Source organism: Misgurnus anguillicaudatus, chromosome 6 (assembly GCF_027580225.2).
Source record: "Misgurnus anguillicaudatus chromosome 6, ASM2758022v2, whole genome shotgun sequence".
Taxonomy (NCBI): Eukaryota; Metazoa; Chordata; class Actinopteri; order Cypriniformes; family Cobitidae; genus Misgurnus; species Misgurnus anguillicaudatus.
In genome coordinates, this window is record NC_073342.2 from 14132830 (window position 1) to 14144716 (window position 11887).

The window sequence follows — 11887 nt, forward strand, 5'->3', positions numbered from 1 at the left end:
AAAATTAACTTAAAACCATTAGTAAAACCATGGATACCACAAAATAACCATGCATTTGAAAACCATGGTATTCAAAAACCATAATTAAACCGTGGTTACAATAGTAAAATAATGGTTTTGCTTTAATCAATACACCAAAAAACATGGTTACTATACTTTTATCACAAAAAAACACATTGTTAATTTTCCTAAGGGGAGGGAAGAAAGTTTAGTGACCATGCCGAACACAGATTGTCTCTGCAGTCTAATCCGTAAGGAAATATTTATTATCTTAAATTCTTTAAATGTGATCCCAGAACAAACAGGAAATGCATAATCCATAATCAATTGTTGGCTTCCTGTGATTTTCTTTGTTGAAGTTCTAAGGAACAAAAAATTTGGCCTATACAACTATTCCCTTGCAAGGAAATACAGATAGATGGGCTAGCCAGCGAGGCGAGGTACTTCATCTAAGCGGAAATGAGTTTTGAACGGTGCAAGAGCCAAGCACAAATGTGAGAAATGTGTGTAAAGATTCCAGAGTAACCGTTGTTTAAGGACTAACCTTGACACTGCTGTGCTATAAATGTTGAGACTAAATAGTTCAGAGTAGATGAACAGCAGGGACGAACAATTTTTCTGTCCAAACCTCTGGAGAGAACTGCAGCTGAACGGAGACAAAACACAGCGCAGCGAGACCTCGGCCCTTTGTCTCAGCTAAATATAATATGCTGTATTTTTCATCATGCTGGAATATGCTTTTAATCGTGCTGGAGCTATTTGTCATGAAAAGAAACGATTTACAAATTGGGCTAAAAACACCAAGTGGTATCCTCGCATAAAGCAGATCACCCTCCTCAAGACTCCTCCAAACGTTCCTCAAAGGTTCACCATTTCTTTCTTACCTGTCTATAGTTTGTAAAAGATTTTTACACTACAAAGAACATTTTGTGAAACAAAACCTTTATTTAGGTTGTAGGGTGTCTGTACCGATTCAAGACCGTCACCGCACTATGCTACACTCTCTGGCTCATCAAGATGAATTATGATGATCTTATTTCTCATTGAGAATTCTACTACCGCCATTTACCCAATTACACAGTTATTTGCATTCAGTCCATGCATGGGTGAAGTAAAACCCTCACACGTGTCAACACGAGGGCTTCGCTAATTACCGGCCTCTGAAGCCATACTTCATAATGGAGGGTTTCCGGAGTCCAGGGGTCTCCAATTTCCCCCTTGGTCGCTGTGCCCCACATAATCCAGTCTCATCAGAGTTGTCATTAAGACAGTATATCCATCGTCTGGAAGAGTGGCCTCCACATAGTCCTTAATTAAGTCCTGATCACCCCGGCATAAGTTTGTTTAATTTCCTGCTTTCATATCGCTAACCCTCACCAATATTTTATTAATCAACCTTCAACACGTGGCTATGTTTAAAGGCCATGTTCTTTTCGGTTTCTCCTTTTTAAATATAATGCCAGTAAAAGCTCTCTATATGCTAAATTTGAGTTTTCTAATAACAGAAATTAATCTGTTTGGCACAGATATATTTTTGTCTACGAAAATAATTTAAAACATTTAACCATACAGCTTCACATGAAGGCTACGTTTACATGGAAACGATCTGAAGAGTGGCATTACATTATATCTTTTTATTCCGCATTTATATGAGCGTTATGGGGGGAAATCTGCGTGCATATGATGATGATGTAGTATGCACTCCAGGCGGCTAGGTGGCAATGTGAAGCACTGACACAAAACAACACCAAGTCCACGCGCCTGCGTACAACCTTCTTCCTTGTTCTCCCAGGTCTTGTCCAAAGTCGTCTGGTTTGCCACCGACGAATTGCCGCATCAACAATTTGATGGAGGTAATTAATGCGCCTTCTCTGATCAGTAATACTAGCTGTAAATATTTCGTACAACTGCTGGAAAGACTTGTATATTTATCAGAGCTGCTATGGCAACTTGAAGGTCCGACGTATGAAAATAATTCGACATGTTTGTTGTTATTTTCCTGACTGTATCACTAGCCTGTGACGTAAACACGTATGCGACGAGAGCCACCGTGAGCAGACTTTTGCTTTTTTACCCTTTAGACGGGAACTCGACGGTAGAGCGTTTTTAATAGAGATGCACCGAATATTCTGCCGCCAAAAGACTTTTATCACCGAAACAGTACGGCCAAACAGAAACCACGACCTGCACGGGCTTGTCTGAAGCAACATCTGCAGTGTGGACATATTTAACCGCAAAAAGGCGCTAAAGTGAGCAGCTTTCTGTAGGCACAGAGGCACATGCGTTTGAATATGTCAAAGGTGATCGATCAGGGGTGCGTTTCCCAAATAGCGACGTAACTTGTTGCCGAACGACCATAGTACGATGCATCGTTGGAGAAACGAACTACCTTGTCACGACTGTTTCCCGAAAGCATAGTAACTTTGTCGCACATTCGTCGTTTGAACCATGTTGGTTTAACAACATAGTTGATGATGTCATGTGGGAGGTGAAGTACTAATTAAACTGTGCAAATCAATTTAATGTCAGATTATTGCTGTAAATAACATATTGCATCGGAAGACTGATTTTGTTATCGTGATTTAGTTATCTGTTGTTTATTTTCAAGATATTTAATTCACGCGCAAGTTACCTCTTACATCACTCCTCCCAGGGATTCCCCAGGGTCTTAAAGCTAGTAGTTCTGCGCACATGCACAGTTTTCAAATGCAGCGCTTTCATTCTGTTTACAAATTTAAAGACGTAAAATAAAATTGTAATATATTTAGAATGATGGATTTAGACTGTACTACATGTTTTTTGCTTGTTTTGTTCAAAAGCATGATCAACGTAAGTCTACATATAATAATAACAAGGAACGATGCTTCTAACGACAGGTGAAGAGCTGTCGTTCCAACGACACAAGTTAGCGATGCAGTTTGCGAATGTTCGTTTGAACGATGGTTTCGGGAAACACCTAATCGTTGAACGATGTTAGTAACAATGGAACTTACGATGTTCGTTGGCAAACAATGCTTTTGGGAAACGCACCCCAAACTCTTGATGTGTAAACTTTTGAGAGAGTTGCGCTAATGGGTCTCATAATGTCCATTAACATACATTTGGCGAGTAAAGCAATGAAAAACAATGTTACATTTTATGTGGAGTGACTGTTTATGCTGCGCTGTTTGGGATTCACCCTCGGTCTCTGTGTGTGCGTGCGTTTAAGGGCACTTTTTATTTCGGTGTTTCGCCCTTGGTTTCGGTTTCGGCCAAGAATTTTCATTTTCGGTCCATCCCTAGTTCTTTTGCATTTTTAAGCCCCAAAAATGTTGTCGCCATGTAAACGATAGGCACATCCGATAAAATATCTTTACATTTTCACCATTGAGCGTTTTCGTGTAAACATGGTCTAAATGATTCAAAGATCATTGTTAACATTTCAGTTAAAGGTTCTGTACGTAACGTTTCTACTTAAACTAATCCATTTTCAATTGCCTTTGTGCGAATGTGTTGTAATCTCACATTAAAATGATCCACTTTGCGGGTTTTGCTATTACCTCTGAAAAAAAATATTATTATTTTTATGTGAAAGTACCGGGCCGGATTTGGCGCGAAATCCAGTGATGTCACCTGCATGCGCGCTCCCGAGCCACTCGCCTCTCGCCTCGTCTACTGACTTTGCGCTCAACAGCGACGACACTGTCTGATAACAGACTGAAACGACATGCTCCCAGCACAACACAGACTCCAACACAAACTCCACATACTGTGAAGAAAAGTTATCTGCTGAAGTTCGTTAGGCCAAACGTGAATCGGATCAACCAAGGACAAAAACACGGATTAACATTGGCAGGGCATATGAATTATGGAGAAACCTCCGCTTTGTTTTGGGTATAAAAACGGATCCGGAGTTTGCTTTCATCCTCTTGGACAGGTAAGCTAACATTACTACAAAGCATGTCAAATATATTTTGATTATCTGCTTTAGTTTTTTAGACGTTATTTCGGTTTGCTAGCCTTCGCTTTAACGTGTTTGCCCAGCCGTCGTCGATCGATGACGTAAAACTGCGGACGCGTTTGTTTGTTTGCATGCGTCCGCTTTTTAAAAGTCTTTAAACTCGTACGGTCTGACATTGATGGAAACTGAGATTATACAGTGTGACATGGACTAAACTACGATATTGATCGCACAGTGTGGCAAGCAACAACCCTAAAGGACTATTTTAAATAGCACAGTATATACCGGGCTTTACTGTTTATACTGAAATTGTTCAGTGTAGTTCACTAATCGTTTTCGTTATCTTACCGTAAATGTAAGTAACACCACATAACAGGCTAAATGCAGTCAATTAAACGTTGCAGTGGGAGTTTACCTGAGTTTCCAGCATGTTGTGTGATGCTTTCTCCGGTGTGTTAAATGTCAGTCTGGCCGTCGCTCCTGAGTTCGAGGACGCGCTTTTAAACTTATTGGTTGCAATCTGAAACATCACCGCTAGAGGCCGCTGTAAACTACATACAGAACCTTTAAATGTTTTAAAACGATAGTGTGTATATATATGACTGTTATGGGATTCAGCTGGAAAACTTGTGCAGTAAAGTATAGTAGACCATTTTATCCAAAACAACTCGCTGTCCATTCAAGCCATACATTATATCAAGATGGGGATCTAACCCATAACCTTTGAGCTGCTAATGCAATGCTCTACCAGTTGAGTGACAGGAACACACGGTAGCTTTAAATAGTCATAAAACTTCAATGATATTTGTTATTGAAGAGTACAGCCAATAATGTCTACAAACCCAAACATGCTTCAGTATTTGAGCAGAATGTGTGGCAGCACTTCATCAAACCTTTAAACCAACAGGGTGCTGTATTCACTTCCCTCCGAACCTGCCTGCCACGGTACGAATAGAGATCTTGACATCTTTTGATACACAGCATCCACATGTGGCACCAGCAGTGGCCTTTCAATTCCGATGCCGTGACTGACATTCCTTTCAGTGCGAGAAAAGGACAGATAGTGTTTTTCACGAAGGTCGGCTGTAGAAAGATGCGAGCTCTGTAGCACGCTCGCTCTTGGGACGGCGAGGGCTCTAATTTCACAGCTGAGCTGTGTTCGGTTGAGTATTGGACTGTGCCTGAGATAGGCCTGCCTCGGTCTGACCCATGCAGGGATGATGTCAGCGAGTGTTTGTGTTATTTTTTTCTCTCTTTCTTTTACACCTCTCCTGTCAGATTCATTACCTCAGAGACATCCATCTTTTCAAAGTGACAGCGCATGTAACAGATTGAAATTGCATGAGAAGTTTGTTTTAATTTTTTTCTCCCAATGTCAAAGCAGACAGAATCGTAATGCGAGATGTCACCGAAAGAGACAGTTATGATGCTGTTATATTTCTCGCGTGTCGTTTTTCTCAAAATAGATGGCAGCGGAAGGTTAATAGACAGACAATTGGCAAACTGATAATTGTAACCTTGTGAAAGCAAATCGAGCGTTGACTGCAATATCTACATACTGGTAAACATGTTTACGCTAACCTTTGACAAACGGTTTGAAGTTGCACAGAACTTCATTTCTACCAGCAAAATGAAGACCACAAACAAAGCTGACAGTGAGAAAAGTAGAGAACTGTTTTCAGTAATACTTTATACCAAAAGTATGCTCAAATGTACATATTGGCACCAAATGTATATATACAGTACTGTGCAAAAGTCTTACCGTGGGTTCACACCAGCCGCGTTTGAGGCGTCAAAATTGCGTCCACCACGTCTAGTTTGCCGCTTGGACATTTTGAGTTTACTCGTTTCATTTGTTCTTCTATTATTTCTTTTTACATTATATCTTGTCTTCTTCCTCTTTGTTCTAAAATTATTATGTTTACATACTTAATAAATATATAAATATAGCACACATACACATGATGTAAAGTGCTATTAAAATATAAACAAGCCTATGCATATTAATTTGTATGTAAACATAATAGTTTTATAATAGTTTTAGAGCAAACACGTAGGCTATAAATAGAAAAAAAAGGAAGAAATGATAAAAAACAGGAAAATAATGAAATATTTAATAAATGGTATTATATAAAATAGTATTGCTTAGTTTTTATATGTACTTTAGCGATTCATACTGCAAAATAATTGATTTACCAATAAAGAACAATATACATTACATACATGCACATATAAGCCATTTAAACTTTTACAAAATAAACGTAACGTGATGAAAACGCTATAAGAAACATTACACTTAAGAGAAATATAGGGGAAACAGACTTCTACAGAACACCGGATCCATAAAAATCACGATTTAATGCCACCAGTTGGGCTCCGCCCACAAAAAACGTCATCTCTGTTTGCAAACACGCAAATGGTCTATTGGGACCTTTTTAAAGGGTACTGCCCATTGACAGCTTGGAAGCAATTTTACTGACAGTGCAAGAGAAATGAGATTGAAGTAGACTACAGTTCAAAAGTTTAAGGTCACTTTAACGGGTGAACTGTGCACTCTCTTAAAATAAAGATACAAAAGCTGTCACTGTGGCTGGGGATCTTTTCAAAAAGCACACTTTTGTACCTAAAAGGTGAATATTGGTACCTCAAATGGTACATATTATGACCTTTATAAAAGGTATCTTCCCAGTGACAACTTTTTTACCTTTTTTCTGAGAGTGTCATGTCAAGAGGTGAATCATTGGTAACAGGTTGAATTTTTTTTCTGAAAATAAATCAAAGAACTGGGAAGTAATAATGCACAGTCCCATTACAAAAGCATGAATGTAGTGAAATAATTTAAAATTACTATAAAATTTCAAATACTAATAGTATTTCCCTATTTGGTGGCGAATTTACCATCGCATCTTTTCACCTGGCACACTTTAACCCACAGCTACAGCTATTATTATGAGAAAATGCTGCATTAATTCATGTCTAATCTTTAGCCAAAAGATTTACATGATTCAATATGCAGTTCACCGTGCATGATACATTACAGGTGATATTTACACCTGAATAAGTTTGCTTTGACATTAAATTAATTCTGCTAGCCAGAAATAGAAAATTTAATTAGATATAAAACTGACATGTTTTGACACAGCACCACAGGCAACTGTAGTGGGGACTTTCTAAATACATATAACTAAAGTATTATAGTATTATAAAGTATTAAAAAGTCTGTATATTTTTTCTACATAAAATCATAATTTATAATTTAAAGAAAATTTTGTAAAAATATAACGTTAAAATATTTTAATATTGACTGAGTAAGGTCACATCAATGATTGAAATGAAACTTTGATGCTTCCTAATATCAAAATTAGATTGTGAGACTTCAGACTGGATTTCAAATATATGTTCATGTATGCACAGTTTATTGTCCCCATCATATATATTGATGTGGTGTTATTTTTCTCTACATTTATTCCCATTTAAAACATCCTTGTAACATAAATGTATCTTCAGATAGCTGCATGTAAGAATCCTTGAAGTTTAACAGAGAAATCAATCAGTAGACAGAAAGTGTTGAAGCTTTACACAGACTTAGTGGTTTTTCTGTGTAACATCAATGAAAAGATCCAAAAATAGAAGACGGCACACGACTATTATACATAGAAATCCCAGGATTTCCTCAGGATTAGTTCTTTCAGCCTGACTGTGATCTTATTTTGTCCTTTACTGACGTTTGGTGGCACAAACCTGTCGACCTTACAGATCTACAAGCTTCTGTAAGTCCTGGTGAGTCTAATCCATGTGACATGCAAAGATTGTGACATGCTAAAGAAAGGGGCTCTGGGGAGAAATCCCAGGACATTTACTTTCACTCGCATAGTGTCGAGCCGTGGGTCATTTTTCCACCCAGCGCACCAAGGCACGTGCTTCCCTGCGGTTGCAATCACCTTGCTAACGTAACCCACGTCCGTGTCAGCGGGTATTTTTCGCCAGCCCTTCGGCTTCGACGTGACGTCCTGCAATTTTTCATGTGGACGTCGATGTGCCATGTTCTTAAATAAAGGCAATGCATCACAGGAAGGAAAGGTGTCAGTTAAAGAGAGAGAGAGAGAAAGAAGAGGACTAATGACTCAAAACGAGTGATGATGATAAAGTCGTACAGGAAGTGCAGGTGCTGACAGCAGGTATCGTTGCAATGCATCGTGGGATTTTTGCATCTACTGTTATGGTGGTTGACATAGTTGTCTTGTTTGTAAATACCAGTAAAGAATGACTGTGTATTATACAGGATTTTAGGGTGTTTTCACATATGTTGGTGCGCACCGTGGTGCGGCCTCGGAGCGCACCAAAATACATTGTATAATTTTTCAGTTAGTGTGGTCCGTGTTCACATATTATTTTTTTACTGTACTCGAAATGCCGCACCGTACACCACGTGACAACGGTCAGCCCTGCCATTGGTCTCTGACAGCTCTTATCGTCTCATGACCACCCCCACATTTCCACGTCAACCAGCCTGACATGGAGAGCGCAGCTATCAAGATGTGGAGATAAACGATGCACGTCTTTGCGAAGTTTCTTTGCTTTAACGCGAAATTGCGTAGCTGTTCTATTAAAGCCTTTCTCTAGGAGCCGTTTGCTAAAAAGCCCATAATGTCACTATTTGTGTGTGGTGGAGAGCTATGCATTTATAAAATCATCAGCTCAAACGTAAAGGAGAAAGCGAATCTCTGCAACTGACCAGGACTGGCTTGTTTGTTGTTAACCCACAATATAACACCCGGATCACGTCACAACAGAAGCTCAGTGGCTCAAACATGTGGAGAACTTCCTGTATTTGGTTCGGCCCGAGGTCTAGCAGTGTTCACACCGGGTGGGTTGTCTCAGAGTTTCGGCGGCAGCCGCTCCGAGACCACCTGTTTAGAGCGGTCTCGGAGCGGTCGTTTAGTGCGCACCCGAGTGCGGCTGTTGTGTTCACACTGACCCAAACGAACCGTACTCGGAGCGACACGTCATTTGGGCGGACCTAAACAGTGTATATGTGAAAACACCCTTAGTTTTAGGCAGGCCTGTCTTTAGATAAGGTCCTGGCTAAACGTATGGCTAGCAACATTCACATTTATGCATTTGGCAGACACTTTTATCCATATTAACTTCAATACATGAAAGCTATACATTTTATCAGTACTGTACTGTATGTGTGTTTTCCTTGTGAATCAAACCCATGACCTTTGCGCTGCTAATGCAATGCTCTACCAACTGAGTTACAGGAACACCCCAAAATCTCACAATACATATCTCCGGTCATCCTCTCCTTAATACAGTGCAGTCGCCCTGTCCCATGTGCAGAAAAACACCCCCAAAGCATGAAGCTACCACCCCCATGCTTCACAGTAGCGATGGTGTTCTTGGGATGGTACTCATCATTCTTCTTCTTCCAAACACGTTTAGTGGAATTATGACCAAAAAGTTCTTTTTTGGACTCATCTGACCACATGACTTTCTCCCATGACTCCTCTGGATCATCCAAATGGTCATTGGCAAACTTAAGACGGGCCTGGACATGTGCTGGTTTAAGCAGGGGAACCTTCTGTGCCATGCATGATTTCAAACCATGACGTCTTAGTGTATTACTAACAATAAACTTGGAAACGGTGGTCCCAGCTCTTTTCAGGTCATTGACCAGCTCCTCCCGTGTAGTTTTGGGCTGATTTCTCACCTTTCTTAGGATCATTAAGACCCCACGAGGTGAGATCTTGCATGGAGCACCAGTCCGAGTAAGATTGACCGTCATGTGTAGCTTCTTCCATTTTCTAATGATTGCTTCAACAGTGGATCTTTTTTCACCAAGCTGCTTGGCAATTTCCCCGTAGCCTTTTCCAGTTTTAGGCAGGCCTGTGTTTAGATACGGGCCTGGCTAAACGTATGGCTAGCAATATTCATATTTATGCATTTGGCAGACACTTTTCCGTACTTTTCATCTATTAACTTTTCCAAACTTAATAACATTAAGTTATTTTATGACATTTTATCAGTACTGTACTGTATGTGTGTTTTCCTTGTGAATCAAACACATGACCTTTGTGCTGCTAATGCAATGCTCTACCAACTAAGTTACAGGAACACCAAGTCATTTTTTTTCAGAGACCTTAGTGCAGAAATACTTGGTTTGATATTCAATTTTAATGAGTCATGACACAGCCTGTGCAAAATATTATTAGTTTCCGTTACATGTGGCAGCCTTGGAAAGAAATGTCCCAACCCAATTACTTAGGCATGGCTGAAGCTGTGTGATTCATAAGCGGGTTGCACCTTTCTTTGAAACGTATATACACTCGACCCTTCACGCCAAAGCGCAACCACAAAATGAACCCAATATTTTGTCGCGGCAAACCTGGGCACGCATGACTGATGGAGCCCTGACCAACCAGCTTACATGGCACGTTTGGTAATTTGCACACATACCTGCACTTCAGAGATTCACAATTACCTGGCGTCTCCGGGGTGCCTGGCCTCTCCGATCCTCATTGGCGGGCAAAGATGCACTTCCGCGGCCCTCTCCGGCCACGGCTCTGCCGCCGTGAAATAGACGTTAATTCTCTTCGCTATCGGTACTGTGCAGGGACTGTTTTAAAGCCTGTACGATTCTCTCTCTCTCTTTCCTGCTACAATCATTTAAAAGCGTAGAGTGAAAAAGGAATGGGTGAAATAAATGCATCAAACGAACCTGTGAAATGCAAATAGCCCGAGTTTTGCATGTGGTTGCCCCCATCAGCGGCGCTTAATGAGAATTTCACCTTCTCAGTATGAAGGTTACAACTGTGTTTACTGGTAAGAAATAAATAAGCAGTCAGGCTTATTATACTGTTAGGTAGCTCTTTACTAATGGATATAGCAAAGATCTTCAACCTTTTTCAGGCCAAGGACCCCAATGGATAGAGAGGAGAAGCAAGGACCCCAGTACATAAATTTAGACTGGATTTACATTCTTTGTTTTGATGGTTATGTTTCAAATATATTTTTTGTATACACTGATATATAATGTTATCATTTTAAAACAATTGTAAATTTACTAGGGCTGTCAAAAAATGTATATATATATATATATATATATATATATATATATATATATATATATATATATATATATATATATATATATATATATATATATATATATATATACACATATATATATATATATTAGGGATGTTAACAATTAATCGATCTTAGATATTTTGTATTCGCGTGAGGAACCTGGCGTTTTACGCACTCTTTTATGTCATTGGCTATATTGCACTATTACAGTTAACGATTATTCGATTGATTGATCGTTAATTTAAACGATCATCGAATATGAAAAATTGCATAAATTGACACGCCTAATATAAATACATGTTAATGTTTCTTAAATGCATACATGCATGTGTATGTATTATATATGAAGAGTTTGGTTCCAAAACGCAATAAACGCCATTTTTGAAAAAAATGAGTTACTGCCAAAATCAGTATTATATCAGGTCAGTAGTTAAAAGTAAATTCTTAATTTTACGCAAAATCCAATATCCGCCGTGTTATTCTGTCATCTTTTCTCCCTTTTTTCCCAAAATGCGACAAACGCCACTCCCACTTTTTTACAGAACGCAATAACTCCATTTCTGATATTACAGCCCACCAGTCACGCAATGTAAACAAACAATGGCGGACGCGCGTAGTACACGGAGTCCTGGTTTTCCTCATCTACTTTGTACTACGTGATCAACAAACAAAACAAAATAATACTTTAATTGCATCGCTAAACCTGTGATGGTTTTCTGTGATGGGAAAGAAACGTAAGCCATCAGCATCTAATATTTTCCCTGAGAGGCACTCGGGAGACGCTTGTTCTCCCGACAGCATCAAGCTTCTCATGCTAACACATTGACCCCAGAGGATCTTATGAAAAACTTTACA